Here is a 14,260-nt window from a genome sequence, read left to right as displayed (position 1 = left end):
TTATTGAATACATATTCAAATCGAGTGTTCTGCTTCAGCTAGCTCATACCTCGATTTTTGAATAATTATAATGCTCCTAGACAGCATGCCTGCTAGTATAAAGCCATTAATTAATTATTTCTAGTTGCAAGATTCATCAATTGAATTCCTAGAAAAATATTCTACGTTCTGTACAATATTTTGTTACTTCAATTTATGGTTATTCCCTGCAGAATTCCATGGGTTAGTAATAAATATTCAAGGCACTGGAATTTGAGCCACCATCGAGTAAGCCCCAGAAAATGGTGCAAATGTATTCGGCAATAAATGCACTAACGAGCACCTAAATGCACGAACGAACATTCAATAACACGAAGGAACGATCAAACCGTGGAAAAAATAATAATAATAATAAAATACCTAAAGGAGGCGTCTAAGGGGACCCAGCCCACCGGCCAGCCGATCACGCCGCCGTGGTCAGTTCCACGCTTCTCCCTTTATTTTATCATATTTTATTATTTTTTCTTGATCCCATGAAAATCCCTTCAATTTATGAAACTCCTTCGTTTTATGGTATTTCCTTCACATTAGGAAAATTATACAAAAATTACATAAAATTAGGAAAGGTGTCACGGGACCGTGGTCACTAGCCGGCCGGCCATGCCCTAGCCGTGACCGGTTTCACACCTTGTAATTCCTTATTTTATTAATTATTTCCATCATCTCATGGAAATTCCTTAATCCTATGAAACTCCTTCGTTTCATGGTATTTCCTTCACATTAAGGAAATTATATAAAAATTACATAAAATTAGGAAAGGTGTCAAGGGACCGTGGTCACTAGCCAGTCGGCCATGCCCTAGCCGTGTCCGGTTCCACACCTTGTAATTCCTTATTTTATTAATTATTTTCATTATCTTATGGAAATTCCTTAATCCTATGAAACTACTTCGTTTTATGGTATTTCCTTCACATTAGGGAAATTATATAAAAATTACATAAAATTAGGAAAGGTGTCACGGGACCGTGGTCACTAGCCGGCCGGCCATGCTCTAGACGTGACCGGTCACACACCTTGTAATTTCTTATTTTATTAATTATTTCCATCATCTCATGGAAATCCCTTAATTTCATGATATTTCCTTCAAATCATGAAAATAATATAAAATTAGGGGAGACTCACGAGACATGGCCCTAGCCGGATGACCATGCCCAAGCCGGTCCCACATGCCCTTATTTTATTATTAATAATATTATTTTTTTCCCTCATCTCATGAAAACTCCTTCACTTCAAGGAAACTCCTTGATTTCAACAAATTCCTTGATTTCATGATATTTCCCTAAAATCATGAAAATAATATAAAATTAGGAAAAGTGCCATGGGACCGGGCTCATTGGCCGGCCGGCCATGCCTTGGACATAGTCGGTCCCACACTTCATGATTCCTTCATTTTATTATTATTGTTTCCTTCATCTTATGAAGTTTCCTCAGTTTCAGCAAATCCTTGATTTCTTCATATTTTCTCAAATTGTTGCTCAAATGCGCATCAGAAAATATCAAAATTCTCAGGACTGAGACGCGGACACTTTAGCGACGTGAGCATGTTACCTTGACCGACCAAGGTTGGATCTTTGGCTTGCAAGAGGCCGGTCCCATACTTTTTCATCATTTGACCTAATTTGTTCACATTAGGTTCAAACTCTTCCAAACAATTTTGGAATTTCATAAAACGATCGTCAGTCGATCCCGTGAAAAACCAGGGCCGGTTTCATGACCCCTTGGTCGGTCCTTCATCTCTTCATAATTTATTAGGTTTTATCACCTAAGGTTCAGACGAACATTATTTGAATAAATGATTAAACCAGCATTTAATCATCTTTTCACCAACTGGTCTTCAAGAGACTTTAGTATTTTGCTCACTTGAGCATATGGGAGCTACATGGTCGATCTATTATCCCATGTAGCCGGTCTCTCCTTCACTCCATGGTTTATTTTCAATAAATCATCAATTGATCATCAATTGATTAAAATTAGGGTTTCGAATCCAAAGCTCCGCAAAACGTAATTCTGAGCAGATTCAAACACTAATAATTTTACGTTGATCCCGTGATCAACATTCTAATACTCGATTCCAGTATTTTAAATTAATATTTTATTTGGTCCTGTTACCAATAATTCACTAAACGAGCAACATTCGTTCAAATGAGCAATATTTGCTCAGACTAAGGAATATTGGTTCAACCATCAATATTCAACAATTCATCAAGTGAACAATATTTGTTCACCTTAACTATCAACATTTATTCGACAATTATAATTCTGTCTCAACAGACACTTCAATTCATGAGTCCCAGAACATTTGTTCGACTCAGAAATGCAAGGACTCATCGTCCCACGAAGTCAGCAACTGACTAACTAAATACACGTATGCCTTGCAGACTCCACAATCACGAGAAATCAATCGTGTCACATTGGGGATATTAACTAGGGTTTTGGTATGGCGGCCTACGGCACGTGTGTTCACCCATGATGAGAATGTGAGCAAGTCGTGCAATCAGTTGGAGGAGTTAGCAAAGTAGTGGATGGAAAATCAACCAAGTCTCCGCACGATGAGCAACTGGTTTTAACACGATTTCCATTTCTCCACTATTTGACTCCATCAACTGTCACACTTCATGGGATCAAGGTGTTTACAATTCTTGCAATATAAATAAGTTTCTGAATCATGATTGAGGACATACAGTTTTCGTAAAAACAGACAATTCTCGTCTTTCGTCTACACAAACTCATCGTCTTAACAATTACTCTCAACTGAGTAAACTCAATCATCCAGAAATTATTTTCACGCAAAATACACAACATACCAACAATCCTTGATCACCATTGATCTCACACATTTCTCAGCTTCCCTCCTACAGATCGACCCATCCTCTCTTGTGACTGAATTGACTCTGGAACATCCATTGTCTTGGTTTAGGCCGGAGTCCTACAGATTGACCTCTCGAACTTAAAGCACTCCCTTCTTGCAGTGCATCTGTGTAGGTTAAACATTTCGCTCGGTTCAAGGAGTCTCCTCCACACGGTCGTCTCCTCAATTTCTTAAAAACCAGCAAATCGTTTTTCCCCATCTACAACATGCAACCAAATTCCTAATTTTTCAAGAATATATTGATTACCTAGCTAGTATGTCTTCTTGCGCAAAGGAATGATTTAAAAGGATAAGAGGAGAATTGAAACGAAATCAATACCTCTGCTTCTTGTGCAAAGGAATGCTTTGGATTTTGAATTTCTCAAATACAAGTTTAGGAGGTAATATTCAGTTGTTTTTGTAGATTTTTCATTCAATTAAAGTTATAATTTGTTGATACGTTGTTAATTTATTTATTATCATTTTTTCTTTCATGATATCGGAGTAGTGATGTTAATGTTGATGTTGAAAATTATCTTTGAGTTTGAATTGAGCAGTTAAAATTTTGAAAATTTTGTTTCGAAAAATAACACAAATACAATGCATGATTAGGATTTTTATGCTTTACAATTAGAAATGTTTTAAGAACCACTCTCGACTGGCTTAGGTCCGAAACAGTAAAACGTATATTCATAATTAAATAGTCCATCAACTTGAATCAGTTGATACATAATGAATCTTTGTTTCTTTATTAAAAATAGCATGATGAATTGATACATGGTATGTTGTATACCTGCTCTCAATCATTAAAAAAAAAGGTTGCATGATCCTTTTCTCTCATTTTATTTTTCATGCATATTTTGTAGTATTAAATGGATCTTGGTCCTTTAATTTATTTTATTTTTGAACTTTTAAATATTCTAAGTTGAGTAAATGATTGAATGCAACTTGTTAATTTTAATTATAATGCTACTTTTTAAATATTTATATTGATCGAATATGACCACTTAACTTATTAATATATGTCACTTATTGCGATGCAAAATTTTCTAGTTACAGAATATAATGGAAGGATCGATATCCACACAATCTGCAAAACGAGATGCTTTTCATGCATATTGTACTGTAATGAGTGATGCTAAAAAGTTGAAGCGCAATTTTTTGTGAAAAAGAAGTATCTGCGGGAATTTCGCGTTTCAAAATGCATTTGGCACAACAAAGAGGTACAATTACTCCCTGCATGCATGTGCCACATGAGATAAAAAAAAATTAGCAAAAGTTGCAGCACAAGATAACTAGTACAACCGCTGCCACGGTGGGAGGGCCGGCCGAAGAAGAATCTGAAGATGGGGTATGCTTGCGACTAATTTCGCCCCATTTCAAAAAAAAGTGATATTTTCGTCTTCTTTCAGAAAAGTGATACTTTCGCTCAGTTTCAGAAAAAAATGATACTTTCGTCCCGTTTGAGAAAAAGTGATAATTTTGCCTTGTTTCATAAAAAGTGATACATTCGCCCCGTTTCAGAAACTGAGTGAAAGTATCACTTTTGCTCAAACGGAGTGAAAGTATCACTTTTCTTGAAACGGAATATGAAAGTATCACTTTTCTAAAAACGGAAATTTAGTCGATCCATAAACCAAAATATGGTTGCATGATGTGTTATGCATCCTTTGTGGTGGTTTGCATAATGATTATGTATTCAATTTTCGAAAATTGTGTCTAAAGTGAAAGTATTACTTTCCCTGAAACGGAGGGAGTACATACATAATTTGTTGTTTTTTTTGAAGCATGTACATACATTTTATTAGTTGCAATGGAAAATTAGTTCATTATAAACCAAAATATGGCTACATAAAGTATTATGTATCCTTTGTGGTGGTTTGCATAATGGATATACATTTAATTTTCTAAAATTGTGCCTAAAATGATAAACACTTCCGAATTTTTCGTAAAAACTCTAAATTTGATATTGTTGTTTGTGCTCATTGCGTAGATTATTTTATAACCTTTCCAACGATATAAATTTTGTAAAATTCCAAGGCAAGGATTTTTATATATGTTATATTAAAGTTTGTTTTCCAATTATACTTCTAAAAGAATAGGATACATAAGGAAAACTAGGATACATAAGGAATTATGTGAAAAGACTTCACCAAATTCAATCTTTTTATCAAATTGAACATTTTTGTTAGATTTCAATTTACAAAAAAGTGGCCATAAAAGGGACTCCCTCCCTTCGGGCCCTCCGGTCGGTCGGCACAAAAAGAAAGCAAAAAGGCAACGAATACCAGAAACAGAATATGAAGATACAGAAATTCAACATTTGTATGAAAATGAACCGTGGAACCTCGTGTATGATATATATGAAGAAGAATAAGATGTCCATGCAGAAGAACAAGCGCCGGTAACACAAAAGAAAATGGGAGAGTTCTCGAAGTTCAAGATCTTATTTGGACGAAAAAGTAAGAATACTAATGCCGGAGAGGGTACATCACAGCGTCCACGGTCCTCTATGGACATACCTAGTTATACAATGCGTACACCACACCAACCACCTAGGATGTCTATAGATATGAGAAGACAATATAATACTAATAAGGATTCTCAACCTAGCATGGCGAATTTTGGGAGAAGTAAAACATGCCGGGAAAAAGTTGATTCTTCTGTTGGACGTTTTTTCTATGCTAATGATATTCCCTTCAATGTGCCCAACTCATCTTAGTACCACGAGGCATTCAACGCAGTTGCAAATTTTGGCAAATCCTATAAAGTTTTGTCTTCCTATAAGTTGTCGAACCCCTTATTAAGGCAGGAAAAACAAAGGATTCAAAAGGATGTGGCGCCGGTCCAACGACATTATTGGAGAGAGAATGGGTGTACACTAATGTCAGATGGTTGGAAAAACAAAAATAACCATATGATTGTAAACTTTTTAGTTTACAGCGGCCACGAAACAACATTTTTGAAAAGTGTTGACATTGAACATAATCGGTTGATAGCAGAGTATTTGATGAGTTTGTTCAGACTGGTTATAAAAGATATTGGTCCAACAAATATTGTTCAAATAGTAACTGATCAAGGATCCCAATTCAAAGCTGCAGGTAACTATTTTAACTTAATTTATTTATATTTATTTATTTGTATATATTATTAATTCATTTCTCCTTTGTTTTAATAGGTATGAGATTGGTCATAAAGTATGGTATATTTTTTGGATACCTTGTGCAGCTCATGTGTTGGATTTAATGTTGGGAGATACTGAAAAATTCTCGTTTATTAAAGGTGTGATTGCAGACGCTAGAAAAGTCAGTAAATTTATTTTTAATCATGCTTGGGGTTCTTACTAGATTTAAACAACATTCTGGGGAACGCAATCTATTACGCCCTGGCTTAACAAGGTTTGGGACAAATTTTATCGCAATCAAAAGTATCATTGATCAACGTAATGCAATCAAGAGTCTTTTTGTAGACCAAGAATTTGTGAAATCTCCAGAGGGAAAAAGTCGTACGGCTAAAGATGTGAAAAACATTATTTTGAATGAGATGTTTTGGCACACATTGCAAAACGCATGCATGATGGTTGGTCCTTTATTGAAAATGGTTCGTTTCTTGAATTCAGATAAACCTACCATGGGTTATTTGTTTCATGCATTTGTGTAGAGCCCCCTAAGCTAGCAGCTGACTAATCCAAGAGATTAACTATAACATGAGGCACTAAGGATCTAAAACATCTAATAAAACACTAAGAAAGAAGTTCTAAACAAAGATTAACCCGAATTTAAACCCTCTCTGAAAATAAATACAAGAACTCCTCTCAGATGATACATATACAATAATGAATTGGTTTATAAATAGAGTAATGAACACAGAATAAACATAGCGGAAGCTAACCAACTAATGAAACCAACTCCTCGAATCTTTCATCGCCACGTGCACAACTTGATCTATCTGTGAAACTGAAAGTGGGAATTGAGTGAGCACATCATCCTGAAGGTTTCCCAGTAGAAATAACAACTAAATTTCAAGTAATCACTAGCATGATTTAAAGACAATGCAGGTTTTGTTGAAAATCGATAAAACACGGAAAAACAGATAAAGCATATTAAGATAATAAATTGTACGGAAATATAAAGTTCCACCAAACAATCATCCGACACACATTCACAACAGTAATAATAGTTGAGCGACGTAATCCTTCGGAGTAGTAAGGCGTGACTCTTGCGGATTCTTCAATGATCATTAAAGCACCCTGAGGTTTGCGGCCACGTAGTCAGATAAGATTTGTACTTACCAATACTTCATTATACGGGCACCCTACATAGCAAGTATCGAAAGAGATCTAATGGTGTTAACATTATAGCCGACGGAAGATCCTATTCATGGATAGCCGTGTCCGTCCACGTTTAGGTCCAACAATCAGATATAAAATTCTCAACATCATTCTCTCCAAACACCAAAGCATAATATAATAGCTTTTTCAAAGTAATTTAAAAGAACGGTAAACATTCATGCATACATAATAGTTCCCTCTATGAAAAATAACCCATAGGATGCTTTTACGCCTCCTTTGGTAATATTGGACACCTCAGTAACTGATGTGATCTCAATAATGTTGTAGTAAAAAGGTTCGTTGAGGCTTGTGAAAGCAATGGATTTTTAGACTTATAAAACTTAAAAGTAAAGAAAAATTATTACAAAATTGACTTCAAGATATGAGAAAATTACCAAGACATTGATTCCACTATTACACATGAATTAATGATGGTAAATAATCCAAAACTCTAATTATCTTTTAAGTCCTTTATATCTTAACTCACTAATAATCAAGCAAATTCTCAAACATCAATTGTATCCCTTAAGCATAGATTATCTAAACAAAGCATAACCTAGCTAATTGAATCACAACTGATTAGGAAAATTACGCAAAAAATTTAAAACTATGCAAAAGCAGTGATTGAGTGAATTATAATTAAATATTAGAGAAAATAAAATAGTTACCAATTATTCATGCATAAATAGCTTCCTCATTGCCTTGGTTGTGGGATAATTAGCCGCTCATCATGTTGGAAACACGCTCAAAAATCATTATTATTGCTCAAAGGGTGTTTACAAATGATGAAGATGGAGAAATAATTCAAAACCGGGTTTTGTAACAATTATATTTGTTACAAACCAAAAAAAAAACGATACAGAGGATGTGTCACTGTTACTGTTGCTCTAAGACCCACGGCTCTGTGTCGCAAACGCTGTAGCAAATAAGTATGCCTCTGATGTACGACCCACGACTGTCAGTCGTTGTTACTGTTGGAAAACAACGGTCTTGAATGGTCCGTTCTTCGTGTTCTTCAATGGCAGCAGCAGAAGGTCTCTCTGCAACTTGGTGTTTCGACTCTGTGGTGCTCTATTTCTCTCCCAAACTCTCCGTCCTCTCTCTCTGAGTCTAAGCCTCAAATTTATACTCAACAGGTACAAGAATATCGCCTCATTACTTCCTATAATCTTCCATTACTCGGCAGTAAAGAAGATATATTTTATTTCCTTTCTTCTCTCCTGCACGCGTCTACAACTGCTGAACTCTCCTTATTTATCTCTGTCACGATCCTGTCTGTTGTTCAAGTCACCTAACATGTGTATAACACGCTCGAATTCTCCAAAACTCAAGCAAAACCGTGAACTACTCCTCCGGTGAACGTGTTGCTCTTTTTCACTCCATGACACGATTGAGCCAATTCTGATTCAAACGAACACCCATACCATCTTTCTATTTTCATATCACGTCTACCCATGAAGTTTCAGCGATTGAGTTAACCTCTAACCCCTCCAAATTCCGATCGAAAAATCCACAGTTTGAGAATGAAAATTTCCCGCCAAAAAAATTTAAAGGAAGAAGAAAGGGTTGTCTCTTACCCAACAGCTGGGGTGCGAATAACAAAGAAGGTGCCCCTTAGTAATTGAGGTGCCCCTTAACCAACAGTGAGAGTCTGAATAACACGTGTCCTCCAAGGGTGCCCCGGGCAACTTTTCGAGCCGAAATTTCCAAAAATATTTATTTCCAAAAAATACCTACAAACACACAAAACACCATAATAAGGACGAAAACGAGTACTAACAATACGAAACATTGAGGACAAATTAGACACATAAATGCGTCTATCAGATACCCCCAAACTTATTATTTGCTTGTCCTCGAGCAAAACTAATAAAAAAATAAAATCGAGTTAATCTCGGGAGGGTTTACCAGAGGTGTACCCACAAAACCATTACTCCAGACCCTAGCTATCTATGCAGAACCTTGGAAGGAACTAAAGAATCTCCTTGGTTGGCATACAATCACTGACTACGGGAGGAAGTACCCTGATGCGAAATTCCAATTGTTGTACACGAGTTTGCACTCAAGCATACTAAAATTCATATAAAGTGACAAAGCTCTACTCAGATAGTTTCTGGCATCATAACCGGAGTCAACCAATCACATGGAAAGATTAAGAAGATAAAGAAAAATGGTTTAAAGTGAACGGTGTTTCCCATATCTGTCTGAAGGCCTCTGCCAAGATGAACCTATCCTAATGGACTGAGATACCGGTCACTAATATCAACACAACTGGCATATACAAGGGGACCAGTCGATAATAACTCTAGGTCAACACAACTGGCATATACAAGGGCACCAGTGGTCGACTTTATTGAATTTATTCCGGTTGGTCTGATGGTCTGGTCTTATTCTTTTTTTTTTTTTTTTTTGTATCTCAATCACCCTATTTCACCCTAGCAAAGGTAACAACTTGAATCGTGTGCCCCACCAAATCACTTAAAAAATAAAAACAGAAGGATTAGGATTCAACGAGATATGGCGAAACTACCATGTTTTTTTTTAATTCTAACACCTGAGCTCTGTGCTTTTATGAATAGACTCTTTAGATGTTTCCATCTAATCAGATTGGTTCCTCAACTCCTACAACCAAGATGTTCCCATCCACTTAGATTGGTTAGTGCCAACCTTAATAAGCATAAATTTCTAGGCTCTGGAGTTTATTTATTGCAACTAAAAGCTAAAAAGTTTCTTCCCACCCCCAAACTTAAATCTAACATTGTCCTCAATGTTTCTAATGAAAGAGCAATACCAAAAGTAAAGTAACACGAGGAATCAGTAAAGAGAGAAGTCGGAAAGATAGTACCTGGGTGAAGAGAAATCAAAATCTAATATACAACATACAATCGCCTCGATGGTCAATCAAGGGTAAACAGGGTCCTCCAGAGGGACCTCCTCAACATCACCTGTAGGAAAGGGCTCTAAAAAGGGTTTCAATCTCTGACCGTTAACCTTCGAAGAACTACTACCATCCGGTGTCTCAATTTCAACAGCTCCATGAGGAAAGACAGTGCGAACAATAAAAGGACCCGTCCACCGAGAACGTAACTTCCCAGGGAAAAGATGCAAGCGGGTATCATACAGAAGAACTTTTTGACCTGGAGAAAATGACTTCCGTAAAATATTTCTATCATGCACAAGTTTCATTTTGTTCTTATACTCCTTCGCACTATCGTAAGCATCTATACGAATCTCGTCCAACTCATTGAGCTGGAGTTTCCTATGGGCTCCTGCCTTGTCAAGTGAAAAATTTAGCTGCTTAACAGCCCAATAAGCTCTATGTTCTAACTCAACAGGTAAATGACATGCCTTTCCATACACAAGCCGATAAGGCGACATTCCAATGGGGGTCTTAAACGCAGTACGGTAAGCCCATAAGGCATCAGTAAGCCTAGACGACCAGTCTTTCCGATTAGGATTAACTGTTTTCTCTAATATACGTTTTATCTCCCTATTGGAAACCTCAACCTGACCACTAGTCTGGATGATACGGGGTAGCTACCTTATGTGTAATACCATATTTCTTCATCAAAGCCTAAAAGGTCCATTACAAAAGTGCGACCCTCCATCACTAATTATAGCTCGCGGTGTACCAAAACGTGTAAGTATATTATTTTTCAAGAACTCAATCACAACCCTATGGTCATTGGTTTTACACGCAACCGCCTCAATCCACTTAGAGACATAGTCTACACGACAAGGATGTATAGGTTACCAAAAGAATTAGGAAACGGACCCATAAAGTCAATACCCCACACATCAATGACCTCAACAACTAAAATAGGGTTCAAGGGCATCATGTTCCTACGGGAAATGGTTCCTAATTTCTGGCAACGTTCACAAGTACACAGTAACTGTGGGAGTCTTTAAACAACGAAGGCCAATAGAATCCACACTGCAATATCTTAGCAGCAGTCTTCTTAGCACTAAAGTGACCCACAAGCATGATCATGACAAAAGGAAATAATACTGGACTGGTCACTCTCAGGTATACATCTCCTAATAATCTTTGGACAATACTTAAATAAATAAGGATCATCCCAAAAGAAGTGCTTAACCTCGGCTAAAAACCTAGAACGATCTTGTTTACCCCAATGTTGGGGCATTCGACCAGTAACAAGATAATTCACTATATTCGCATACCAAGGTGCTTGGGTAACAAAGAACAGTTGTTCAAGGAAACTATCCCTTATAGGAAGGGAATCATCAGGGAATCAACAACTAGCCTAGACAAGTGGTCTGCTACTACATTTTCGGCACCCTTTTTGTCTCTAATGTCTGGAGAAAACTCTTGCAACAAAAGTATCCACCTAATCAATCTAGGTTTCGTATCCTTCTTAGACAAAGATATTTCAAAGCAGCATGATCAGTATATATGACGATCTTAGAACCTAAGAGATAGGGTCTAAACTTGTCTAAGGCAAACACAATGGCTAACAGTTCCTTCTCGGTAGTGGTATAGTTCAACTGGGCATCATTCAGAGTTTTGCTAGCATAGTAAATCACATGAAGTAATTTGTTTTCTCGCTGACCTAGCACAACACCAATAGCATAATCTGAAGCATCACACATGATCTCAAAGGGTAGTTCCAGTTGGGCCTGGACTATGGGGGCGGTAGTGAGTAAAGTCTTAAGCTTCTCAAAAGACTCTAAACAAGCATCATCAAAGACAAACTTAACATCTTTTGCAAGAAAATTGCAAAGAGGTCTAGAAATCAAGCTAAAATCCTTAATGAATCGACGATAAAAACCTGCATGCCCTAAGAATGACCTAATATCTCTTACGGTTTTTGGGACCTGTAAAGTCTTGATAAGGTCAACTTTGGCTTTATCTACCTCTATACCCTTAGAAGATACGATATGCCCTAAAACAATTCCTGATCGAACCATGAATGACATTTCTCCCAATTAAGCACTAGATTCTTTTCCTTACACCTAGTCAACACTAATGACAAATGATGCAAGCACTCAACGAAAGACAAAACAAACACTGAAAAATCATCCATAAAGACCTCTAAAAACTTTTCTACCATATCGGAAAATATGCTCATCATGCAACGCTGAAAAGTCGCAGGGGCGTTACATAGCCCGAAAGGCATGCGTCTATATGCAAAGGTACCAAAGGGACAGGTAAAAGTAGTTTTTTCTTGGTCTTCTGGGGCAATAACGATCTGATTGTAGCCTGAGTAGCCATCTAGAAAACAGTAATGACTATGTCCAGCTAATCTCTCTAGCATTTGGTCGATAAAGGGAAGGGGAAAGTGGTCCTTCCTAGTGACCTTGTTCAATTTCCTATAGTCAATACAAACACGCCAACCCGTGGTCACTCGGGTCGGGATTAACTCATTGTTATCATTCTGGACTACAGTAATACCGGATTTCTTGGGAACAACCTGAACGGGGCTGACCCACTTACTGTCTGAAATGGGGTAGATAATGCCTGCATCTAACAGCTTAAGAACCTCGGTTCGAACTACTTCTTTCATATTAGGGTTTAGTCTTCGTTGCATCTCCCTAGAAGGTTTGGTATCTTCCTCTAAATAGATCTGATGCATACAAACAGTAGGACTTATACCCTTAATGTCTGCTATGGTCCACCCTAAAGCTTCCTTGTTTTTTGAAGGACGGTCACTAGCCTACTTTCCTGATCACTATCCAAGTCGGAAGCAACAATCACAGGTAAAGTTCAGACGGGCCTAAAAACACATACTTCAGGGTATCTGGCAATGGTTTTAGGTCCAACTTAGGAGGCTCTTCTAACGAAGGAACTAGGGTAGACTTAGAAACTGGTAGTGGTTCGAACTTAGGTTTCCATCCGTTACTAGTGTCTAACAAAGGGGTTGAATCTAACAAAGCATTCACCTCATTAATCACATTATCATCATCGAAATCAATCCCAAAGTGAGCTAGGCATTTCTCTAACGGATCTTCTAACAAAGTGTTTGGTAATGACTCCTCGACTAATGTTCCTATCATGTTTACCTCTTCTATGCTCGAGTCATCTAGTTCAGAGGGTAGCTTACTAATATGAAAGACGTTCAGCTCAATAGTCATATTACCAAAAGATTTCATAATACCAGTTCGACAATTAATGATCGCATTGGATGTTGCTAAAAATGGGCGACCTAAATCACTGGTATCTGGTTCTCTGGGTCAGGGACAGGTTGGGTATCTAGGATAACAAAATCCACTGGATAAATAAACTTGTCGACCTCAATAAGAACATCCTCGATCACACCACGAGGAATTTTAACGGACCTATCAGCTAACTGAAGTGTCATCTGGGTAGGTTTCATATCCCAGGTCCGCTTAAGGTACACATGGTATGGAAGTAAATTCACACTGGCCCTAAGTCAACAAAGCTTTCTCAACAAGGTATTTACCTATTGTGCAAGAAATAGGAGGGGACCCTGGGTCTTTAATACTTAGGAGTAGTGTATTCTAAATAATGGAACTCACGTGACTATCTAGGAAGGTTTTCTTCTGAACACTAAGTTTTCGCTTTCGCGTACACAAATCCTTCAGAAACTTAGCATAAGCGGGAATCTGCTTAATCGCATCCAACAATGGTAGGTTGATAGTAACCTGCTTAAAAACCTCCAATATATCATTAAAGCTCGACTCGCTCTTAGTTGGAACTAGCAGCTGGGGAAACGGGGCTCTGGGAACAAAGCCGGGCTCAACATGACCCTCATTGGTCTCTTTAGAGACTCTATCAGTCTCCTCATTTTCTGGCTCAGAAGGGTGAACTACAACATGTTCTCTATCAGGCATGGCAACCTTATTGTCAACTTTCTTTCCACTCCTAAGGGTTGTAATATAATTCACATGATTGAACGATTTCTCTGCTTTAGGATTGGGTTGAGTTTGACTAGGAAACTTACCTTTTTCCCTTAAAGATTCATTTATCTGACTAACCTGGTTTTTTAACTCAGAAATAGCTTGGGAGTTAGCATAACATATATTTTTACTTTCTTCTATCCCTTGAGCAACCATTAGGTTGA

This window comes from Papaver somniferum, chromosome 7 (genome assembly GCF_003573695.1).
Source record: "Papaver somniferum cultivar HN1 chromosome 7, ASM357369v1, whole genome shotgun sequence".
Lineage (NCBI taxonomy): Eukaryota > Viridiplantae > Streptophyta > Magnoliopsida > Ranunculales > Papaveraceae > Papaver > Papaver somniferum.
This window is presented reverse-complemented; position numbering follows the sequence as displayed.